General features: G+C 35.6%; 1 non-coding gene across 1 annotated transcript; it reads left to right on the top strand.

Moving 5' to 3' along the window:
- Positions 1 to 3,295: 3,295 nt before the first annotated feature.
- LOC115209988 lies at positions 3,296 to 3,414 on the top strand. The gene has a single exon (XR_003881357.1). It is a non-coding gene; the product is annotated as a 5S ribosomal RNA (ribosomal RNA).
- Positions 3,415 to 11,619: the final 8,205 nt, after the last annotated feature.

Genomic DNA, 11,619 nt, shown 5'->3' with positions numbered 1-11,619 from the left:
TCAAGAGGATGAAATGCAAAGTTGACCTCGGTGGAAATTGAACTCAGACATAAAGACAGAAGAAATACCACTAAGCATTTCACCCAGCATGCTAACGTCTCTGCCAGCTCGCCACCATACTGGGTTTATATATTAAATTTTGAACTATGTTGATGGAGACTCTTCACTAATCAATTTAAGTTGCTTCAATGTTGGTTCTTCTCTTTTTAGTTATGTTCAACAACTTCTGACAGTGGGGTAGCTTTACTCTTTCATGGCCAGTCAAAATAAATATACATACATACATATGTTATACATACATACATACATACAAGCATACGTAATAATAATAATAATGAAAATGATAATAATAATGATAATAATAATAATAATAAGTGGGTGTAAACACATGAACAAAATAAGAATAAACAAAAACAAAAACAAATTACACGAACGTATATAAACAGAAGATACAAATATTACAGGCATCTCCCCACATACACACACTAAATAAACATAGACGCACATAGAGATATAAGCATGCGCAAATGAAGACACATACAATAGGAATATAAAATGGCTGACAGTTAGTAAGGAGAGACACAAATAAGAAAGAAGAAAGCAAAGGACCACTGATGAGGTCACAGGAGTGTGATGAAAGAACTCAGGCCAAAATAAGATTAAGATTAATGTAAAAAATAGATAACACTGGAGGAAAGTAACACCAAATATATAGTGCGTGTGTTTTTATTGGCTAAACTGGCAAAATGACCATTCTGAAATGCAAAAATAAATATAATATTCCATATATACTTGAGGGTCTACTTCTTTTTAACTGCCGAACAACCTGATATCCAACTTTCTAGATATAACCTCTTATGCCATACTAGCAGTATCGCCCGGCGTTGCTCGGGTTTGTAAGGGAAATAACTATATAAGCATTTTTAGAGATGTAAAGTATAATAGCCATCTCAATATGGCTAACCACAAAGGGGCAGGTGTTACTGTAGCTTTTTACGTTCTGAGATTTAATAATAAATTTTTAGAGAGTTACTTCCCTTATATATGCCAAAAATGCATTAAAAAATGGGATAAATTGATGGTAAATTTTTTTTAAAATCGTAGACTCATCGTAGGCGCGCACTAATACCCAGAAGGGCTCGATATGAATCACGACTATAAGATACCCAGTTTTGGTTAAACTGCACCGCAAAATGTGGGAGTAGTTAGGAATCTAAATCGTAGGAGACAGACAGCACACAACCTCACTTTTATATACAAAGATTACCTAAATGAAACAGATACATGATACACAAGATACATAGTACACAAAAAGTTATCCAATTATAATGCAGACATTATAACTGGATATATCTACATCTCCACCCCCTACTCTTTTACTCTTTTACTCTTCTACTTGTTTCAGTCATTTGACTGTGGCCATGCTGGAGCACCACATTTAGTTGAGCAAATCGACCCAGGACTTATTCTTTGTAAGTCTAGTACTTATTCTATCGGTATCTTTTGCCGAACCACTAAGTTACAGGGACGTAAACACACCACCATCAGTTGTCAAGCAATGGTGGGGGAACAAACACAGACACGCAAACATATACACACACATACATATATATATGTATATATATATATATATTTATATACATATATACAACGGGCTTCCTTCAGTTTCCGTCTACCAAATCCACTCACAAGGCTTTGGTCAGCCCAAAGCTATAGTGGATGACATTTGCCCAAGGTGCCCTGCTGTGAGAATGAACCCAGAACCATGTTGTTTGTAAGCAAGCTACTTACCATACAGCCACTCCTGTGCCTACATTATTTCATTTCATCCCCTACATGAGCAACCCCAATCACTGACCTCATCAATCACACACTCTGAACTTTTATTTCATATTTTCTCTCCCAAATCAACAAACCCTACAATCCTCATCAGCTCGACCTGTACACATCTTGAGTTGACTCAACAAACTGGTTGCAGACTTCCAATGCACATCCAGTTTCCTGGGGCTTCCACTTCCTACTGCCATTTATAGTCTTATTGATATGTCTGACATCATCAGATATTAGCAATGTAAGTTTGACCTTAGGAATATACAAGGAGATCTTGGAGGTCTTGCTGCAAGGGCTAGCTGAAGTGAAAGTTGGGGAAACAACCAGCCATTTTGGGATGAAAATTCTGTACAATCACTGCATTGTTTCTACACAAGTCATGGTGAAGTCATACAACAGAAACGAATATTTGTAATTTGGATATAAGCCTAGTGTCAATTACCCTGAACCAGAAGCTCAGTAGAGTTGTGCTGGTGTCCTTTGGGTGTTGTCGTAATTCATCCAAATGCACAAGATTCTTTTTACCAGATTTGTTAGAATCTCGGATCCATGAATACTGAAGATGTTTGTCAGCTTTCTTTTAGTTACGTTTACTCAACAAATCTCCTGCACTGAATTTCATACACAACCAAGCAGCTGACCCCTTCAGTGAACTTTTGATCCTGGATACCCTTTGCATTATATTGTCCATGAGGGCTTTGCAGAATGGATGTATTTTATTGTAATCAGTCTTTGGTCCTCTAAACTGTATTACTCTTATCTTTAGTAGTACATTCATGGCAGCCACTAACAGGACCACAGATATTGCGCATCAACCCATAATGCCTTTCTCAAGATTTTATCATGTTAGTGAAATTTTCTACAGTGTAAATCTTTAGTAAACCTGCAAACAGTGTGGAGCAGCACTTTGCACCATGAACCATATTTTGAGTAGAACTGGTGACAGTAATACCATTCCAATCAAACATAGTTCTTCTACCTGGGCAAACAAAATCCATTTTGGTAGCAGAACTTACAGTTCCCTAAGAAGACAGACTTGACATCTCACAGCAACTGTGATGACACAGCTGCATTCCTCATAGCAGCTGGTTGCCACAACTTTCAGAAAGTTCAGTACATCGCTTCTTGCAGAAGATGGACCCATTCTGTTGGTGAAGGCTTGCTTGTCTCACTATCTCCACCCAGGTAAAGTGTAGTGACTCAAGAATGAAATTCTTGTGATCCTGAGATGCTTCTTACTGAAGATACAGAAGTGCTTCCAACAAGCTTTGGTCACCATGAAGAGAAAGTGCTAACAATATCTTTAAGTACCTCCTGCAGTTTCTGTTTGGGAAGGAGCAATTTGATGTTTATTTGACACATATACACACATGCATGTACATGTGTGTATGTTTATTGAAACTGAATGTTAATTTCAGAATTCATGTTTCTGTTAATATTCACGCAAATCAATATAAGTATTCAGTGGTACGGCCATATCACGTTGAAAGCACTGGTTCTCATCAGATCACCGAAGTTAAGCAACATCGAGCCTAGTTAGTACTTAGATGGGTGACCGCTTGGGAAACCTAGGTGCTGTAAGCATTCCATTTCTCTAAGGTGGTGAGCTGGCAGAAACGTTAGCACGCCGGGCGAAATGCTTAGCGGTATTTTGTCTGCCGTTACGTTGTGAGTTCAAATTCCGCCGATTCCCCTTTGTGTCCTTGTTTGTCCCCTTTGTGTTTAGCCCCTTTGTGGGTAATAAAGAAATAGGTACATTATATTCATTGGTGTGGGTTTCATTTCCTGTTTGTATCAGTTTACTGTTTTGATTTCACATCTTTTGATTAGTTTTTCATTTGTACTTTTTCATTGTTTATTTTTTCTATAGCCTGGTATTTGTCTGTATTTTCTGTTATTTTATTTTTATTGGTCTGTTTATTTGCAGAATCATCATCATTCATCATCATCATCATTTAACGTCCGCTTTCCATGCTATCATGGGTTGGACGATTTTGACTGAGGGATGGTGAGCCAGATGGCTGAACCCGGCTCCAATCTTGATCTGGCAGAATTTCTACAGCTGGATGCCCTTCCTAATGCCAACCACTCCGAGAGTGTAGTGGGTGCTTTTTACGTGCCACCAGCATGGGCGCCAGTCAGGCGGTACTGGCAACGACTTCGCTCGAATCTTTTTTACACGGGCCCCCGGCACAGGTGCCAGTGAAGTGACATTTGTAACGATCACGCTCGAATGGTGCCCTTTTATGTGCCACGGGTATGGAAGCCAGTTGGCTGCTCTGGCAACGATCACGCTCGGATGGTGTTCTTGGCACCCTACTAGCACAGGCATAAGTGCCAGTAAGGCAACACTGGTAACGATCATACTTGAATAGCCGCTCTATCAATGATCACACTCGTATGGTGCTCTTTGCACCCCGCTAGCACGAATGCCAGTCATCGATTTGATTTTGATATACATATATAAAATTAAGGCAATTTGTTTTTTGACCAAGTTGGTTTTGTTAAATAAGAATGGTTGTGTGCTTTATATTTAGAAACATTAATGTTCATGATAGAATGATTCTGTTACTGGGAATTTTGTTTTGGTCAAAAACATTTTAAAGGCTTGGGTGCATATTTTTTGCTGGTGGTCATTTGTAGATTTTGTATTTTTTCTTTTATTCCTTATCTTTTTTATTAAAGCTAATTAAAATATAAGCTGTTAAAACAATTAAGGATCTATAATTTATGGAAGGGATGAAAAGTGCATTATATTGTAATTAATATTTATGGTTGAGTGGGCTCCATATTATGGTGGAGAATGTAGTGTTGCTTTCTGAAGTTGTTAAGCTAATTAGAGATATTTGTTTCTTAATTTCATTAGAGAATCTGGGAATGTACTTTTTAAATTAATCTGTCTGTCTGCCTGCCTGCCTGCCTGCCTGCCAGTCTGTCTGTCTGCCTGTCTGTCTGTCTGTATGTATGTATGTATGTATGTATGGTTGTATGTTTGTATGTATGTATGTATGCATGCATACTTGTCTGTATGAATGTATATATGTATGAACATATGCGTATATTCATATATGCATGTGTACACACATACACATATCTACCGATATATATATACGGCAACATGCATAGGTGGAGGAAAGTATTGCATCCATGCAACATAGATATCTGATGATACACATTGCCTGACTGAAAACAAATTTATATACAATTCTCACAGTAATTCCTGATTCAATAAAAGTACTAGTTTTGATATCAGGATAATAATTCAGGATATATTCTCCTGAAGTGTTGAAATTTGGCAATAAATGAGAAGTGGTTCCTAAAGGTGGTACACAGTATGGTATAAAATAGTTTAGGAATGTTTTCAATGCATGTGCACAGGAGAGAAATGTTTTCAGCAATTATAATTTTCTGTAATTAATAAATTGCAGCCCCAATAGTTAAATGATTAAAAATCAGTAATAATTCAAATTAATAGATTGAACACCAGCAACAACAAAAGATCTGTTACAGCAAGTTCGTCTTCAAGAACAACATCAAATCTTATCACGAAGAAAGCAAAAAAAAAAATAAAAAATAAAAATAAAAATAGGAGAATAAAGTATTGAATTTTTTTGCTTATGATTTCACATGGACTGACAATATCAAGAAACAATATGGAATCATCATCATCATCATCATCATCATCATCATCATCGTCATTTAACGTCCGTTTTCCATGCTAGCATGGGTTGGACGGTTTTGAATGAGGGCTGGCAACCAGATGGCTGCACCAGGCTCCAGTCTTGATCTGGTAGAGTTTCTACAGCTGGATGCCCTTCCTAATGCCGACCACTCCGAGAGTGTAGTGGGTGCCATTTATGTGCCACCTGCACAGGGACCAGTCAGGCGGTACTGGCAATGACCTCGCTCGAATCTTTTTACACGTGCCACCGACGCAGGTGCCAGTGAAGCGACGTTGGTAACGATGATGAATATAGAAAGGTTTTAAATTATAGCTTAAATCCAGCTGGACTGAAGCAACATTTATTGACAACATATTCAAAATTTTAAAAAGTTCCAAATAAGGAATGTTTTAAAAGAATGTGTTTAGAATTGAATCAAAGATAAGCTGCATTTTCATCATTTATGTAAAAAATATCAAAATGCTTAACATGCATCATATTTGGTAACAACAGATGAAGCTGGTGCAATTACAAAATCAAAGTCCAGTGCATGATGGGTAGACAAAGGCAGCAAGCTGGTAGAAACATTAGCACGCCAGCCAAAATGTGTAGCCGTATTTTGTCTGCCGTTACGTTCTGAGTTCAAATTCCGCCGAGGTCGACTTTGCCTTTCATCCTTTCGGGGTCAATAAATTCAGTACCACTTATGCACTGGGGTCGATCTAATCGACTTAATCCATTTGTCTGTCCTTGTTTGTCCCCTCTGTGTTTAGCCCCTTGTGGGTAGTAAAGAAATAGGTATGTTGGGTAGACAAAAAATTGATCACATAGCACTTCTTAATGATACAGCTTGGGTCAAAAACTACACTTCGTATCTTGGATAAGAAACTACACTTCATATCATGGGTCAGAAACTAAACCTTTAGTAGTCAGAAGATGAAACTAGAAATTCCTTGTTGTCATCAAATTTAGCAAGACTGGGGAGTAGGCCATTTAAAGTTTGTGAATTACTGTAAGCCAAAGGAGGAGGGGTGACATTTATTATATACCAGAATATTCCTTGAGTTGGTGTTTATGAATGTATTCCATAACAGAGGGATTTTCTAAGTTTATTTCAGGACAGTCTTTTTTGCAAATCGTATAGTAAATTGTTCTGGCAACAACACAGTGCCGCATAAGGAGGTAGTACCATGACAACATTTTAGGACAGCTGTTAATCACATGCGTAATGTCTTCCACAGAAACATGACATAGCCTACACATGCAGTTGCCCCCCAGGATTACAAGAGCTTTACTGTCTCTCTTGTTCATCAGGTACTTTGTGGCAATCTCCTGTTCCTGGATTGCAAACACATAGCCTTCAAAGTATGATGTGATGTAGTAGTCTTGTGTCCAAGAGAGGCTGCACTTCGTGTCGATTCTATTGTCTTCTTCAAGCTTCCGGCAACATACCTGTGCATAGTCTTTGTTTTGTATGCTGAGCACGTTCCATCAAGGTCTTCTCTGAGGTAAGGGAGCCCAGCTGCTTTGGGGCTGTATAGGAGATCATCAGGGAGAGAGTGCTTCTTGAGGAACTCACTGCTAACTCGTACAATGTTGCTCACTTTTCTTTTCAGTACTGCATTTGCATATATATATTTTTGCTGCTGTTGCTTAGCAAGTGCTGCTTGAGTGATACCATATGGCATTCGAAGGCCATCTGCACCGATCTCAGGCCTCTACCACCTTCAACATCACTGTTTCTGTGGAAGTTCCCAGTTGTTGTCAGGATTTTGTGGGTTTTGATATCTATGGAGTGGATTTCCTCTACAGACCAATCAAGTATCCCGAAATGTTGGGATCAGCACTGATACTGCAAATGTATTGTAGGATATTGTTTTGCTGTGAGAGGAGAGTTCCGACTTTCATATTTCCCTAAGCCTGGTGTAATATTCTCAGGTCACTTTATCTTTATTCACAGTGCCTTCATATGATACATTTTCATCTATGCTTAGGTACATACTTGTATGTATGTATGCATGTATGTATGTATGTATGTATGTACGTATGTATGTACGTATGTATGTATATATGTATGTATGTATGAATGTATGTATGTATGTACGCATGCATGTATGTATGTATGTATGTATGTATGTATGCATGTATGCATGTATGCATGTATGTATGTATGTATGTATATATGTATGTATGCATGTATGTATATATGTATGCATGCATGTGTGTATGTATGTATGTATGTATGTATGTATGTATGTATGTACGTATGTATGCATGTATGTATGTATGTATGCATGTGTCTATGTATGTATGTATGTATGTATGTATGTATATATGTGTGTATGTATGTATGTATGTGTGTATGTGTGTGTGTGTGTGTGTGTGTGTATATGTATGTATGTGTGTACATATGCATATATGCATATATCATCATGATACAAAAGCATTTGTGGTTTCTAACCATTATCTTCTATATGCAAACATTATTTATACACATGTGCTCACACACACACACATATACTTGCACACACGCACACACACGCACTGACACACACACACATCTATGTCTGTGTTTTACACGAGTGTGTAAACACGAATATGCGATTATGATTGGGCTTATAATAAATACAAATTTATTTTCTGAGTCAATATTTAATATAACTTAATCAATATCAGACTTACATATAAAAAAAAAAGAATCCCATTTTGCTTCAATTTTATTTCTAACTTTTATTCAGCAGAGCAAACATGGGGACCAATTGAAACTATAACAAAAGCATCTAACAAGGACATTTGTAGGAATAAACCTAGATTCCTGTGACCTTTTCCAATTCAATATATGTAACATAGCGTCAAATTTCTAATCTGTTTCCATCTAATCTTGTTTTTCATTTGTGCTTCGCAGATAAAAGCAGGCGAATATTTTCTGAAAGCTGCATATCCATATTAGATGTAGATTGTTTCGTGTGAGTAAATCTCTTCAATGTCGTTGTTGGAATAATAATAATAATAATAATAATAATAATAATAATAATAATAATAATAATGAAACACAACAACAGTAATAAGTTCTTTATTATTGTTATCGCGAACAACGACATCATCAATAATGATGATGACGATGATAAAAATAAGAATAAGAACAGCACTAAGCACAACAACAGCATTAACAACAACAAAAACAAGGACAGCAACAACAACAACAATAACAACAATAATAATAATGATAATAATAATAATAATAATAATAATAATAATAATAATAATAATGATAATAATAATAATGATGATGATAATAATAATGATAATAATAATAATGATAATAATAATAATAATAATTATAATAAATAATAATAATAATAATAATGATAATAATAATAATGATAATAATAATAATAATAATAATAATATTAATAATAATAATAATAATGATAATAATAATAATAATCGGGAAGACACTCGGCAAATTTGAAAGAAGAAAAAAAAAGTAATAATAATAATAATAATAATAATAATGATGATGATGATGATGATGATGATAATAATAATAAGAAGAAGAATAACAACAACAACAACAACAATAATAATATAGAAGTTTCAAAATTTGGTTTGTTTGTGACATTAAAAAAAAACCTTTGTTCTGGTCTAATACACCTTGAATACACTTCTTTTGGTTTCGATTTTAAGAATTAAGGACAGGGTTTTATGTATGCAAGATAAGCTTTCTCGTGTAAGAATTCTCTTTGAAAAGTTCCAGTGATATGAAGCATATAACATAAGACTTGGATTAATACATAGGTATAGCGGTATACAAAGTATGAATAACGATCATTTCCGATGGATTTCATACATCTGTTAATAAGATGAAATGCAATTGATATCTGTGTTTTCTTCACAATTGTAGTAACAAGAATATTTCTTAAATCGAGTCAATACAGAAAGAAAAATCTGCAGTCTCTATTAATTATTATTTCTTGCATGAGAATAATTATTTGACTGGAACATCAGCATATCAAATTACAACCAAACAGAATTCAATTTTGCCTTTGTAGATTCTTCGTTCACTTCCCACCAGTGTTAACTTTGGTTTTCAGCCCTCTAGAGCCAATACCAGTAATATACTGCTTTTTATTTGATTAAGAACTGTTTCTTCCCTATACAATAAGAATGTATTAAAGAAAAAAAAAAACAATAATTATTACAAAACCATAAAACCTGACATTTTTCTGAAAGGAAAAAATAGGACATTCAGTAAATGCATTAATTATTCTGGTCAACAAAATTAAATGTATTATACTCATTATGAATGCAAACCAACTTTTTTAGACTAATTTTTCATGCTGACTTCAAAATTTCACTCTATTTTTATGCAACACATATCAGTTTTTTCAGTAGATACATGCAAATATTTACATATTTTTATATACGAAATCATCAAAGTAATGAATAAAGACATATTATTTTTAGAAAGTAAATGAGTTTATTGAGTTTGAAATCTTCATTATCATTCTACAAAGAGTGAATACACAAAAAATGGGTCAGACAAACGGGACATCAGCATTGTTAATGTGGAAGTTGCCAGTGGTGGTCAGTACCTTTCTAGTTTTGATGCAAATCTCGTCAAATGTCAAGTCTAATATCCCAAATGTTGGTACTGCAAAATCATTGTGAGACATGGTCTTGTTAAATGCAGACAGCACCGAAGTCCATATTTTCCAGTCTTCAGAAGTACTCTTTTATTGTTCTGGCATTGTTACAACTAACTATGCAACATTCTCATCGATTCTAAGATACTTGTAGTTTTCATCATGAGAAATAGGGAAGATAGACAAGCCATTGATGTACATATTCTCTGGTTGACAATCTTTCCTCAGGTGACTGTCGTGTATAAGCATTTATCTTGCCCAAACTAGTCTCATGAGAATGTTGTGACTAATAAAAATTGTCTCTTGATGTTGATCATGTTACCAGAATTTAACTTTAAGTCACCAACAAAAAGCATCCCAGCATGTAGCCTTGGCATTTTATTAACAAGAGATTCTCTGCCAGCACAAACAACGTTACAGATAAACTATCATCTTGGACAGAAAAAAACCCCAGCCTACTTGGTGTAAAAAAGACTGTAGAAAATAAAAATGAAAAAAAATCGCGCAAACGAACATAGGAGGGTGAGGAGAGGACTTTCGGAAAATTCATAAGAGCCTATTTTTCTTGCATAACTTTCAGGAAAATGGACATATATTGATGACATTTTACAGAAATACCGTTCAAATGGCACACATTATGATTATAAAGAAATTTCTGGGGAAAATGTTTTCCGAAGGGGAGAGGAGAGGACTTTCGGAAAATTCATAAGAGCCTATTTTTCTTGCATAACTTTCAGGAAAATGGACATATATTGATGACATTTTACAGAAATACCGTTCAAATGGCACACATTACGATTATAAAGAAATTTCTGGGGAAAATGTTTTCCGAAGGGGAGAGGAGAGGACTGTCGGAAAGTTCACACGATCCGTTTTTTCTCCTCATAACTTTCAGGATCTAGTTTCGCGCCCGGTCACCAAAACGAATTTTTTTTTTTACACCAGCTTCCTATGTTTTCGATGACAGAGATTCCAAATATGCAAAATTTTCAATTCACCCGCAATTTTTATTTCTAACTCTTCGTCGAATTTTTTTTCAATCTACGTGGAAAAATACGGAGATTAAGAATAATCCCAACAAAATACAAGTTTAGTCACTGGCGCAGCACCTATGTTTGCGTTCTTTGTTCCAAAATAATAAAAACTTTAACTTAACAAAACCTTGATATAATAGGCGCAGGAGTGGCTGTGTGGTAAGAAGCTTGCTTCCCAACCATATGGCTCCGGGTTCAGTCCCACAGTGTGGCACCTTGGGCAAGTGTCTTCCACTATATCCTCGGGCCAACGAAAGCATTATGAGTGGATTTGGTAGACGTAAACTGAAAGTAGTCCGTCGTATATATATATATATGTGTGTGTGTGTGTATGTGTATTTGTATTTGAGAAAGTGTCTTCCACTATAGCTTCGGGTTATAATGTTTGAATGAAAATTTGTTTTTTTACCCCTATATTCTTAATCACCGTATTTTCCCACGTAGATT

Source organism: Octopus sinensis, linkage group LG3 (assembly GCF_006345805.1).
Source record: "Octopus sinensis linkage group LG3, ASM634580v1, whole genome shotgun sequence".
Taxonomy (NCBI): Eukaryota; Metazoa; Mollusca; class Cephalopoda; order Octopoda; family Octopodidae; genus Octopus; species Octopus sinensis.
Note: the sequence above shows the minus strand (reverse complement) of the source record. Positions and strands in the feature narration are given on the sequence as shown.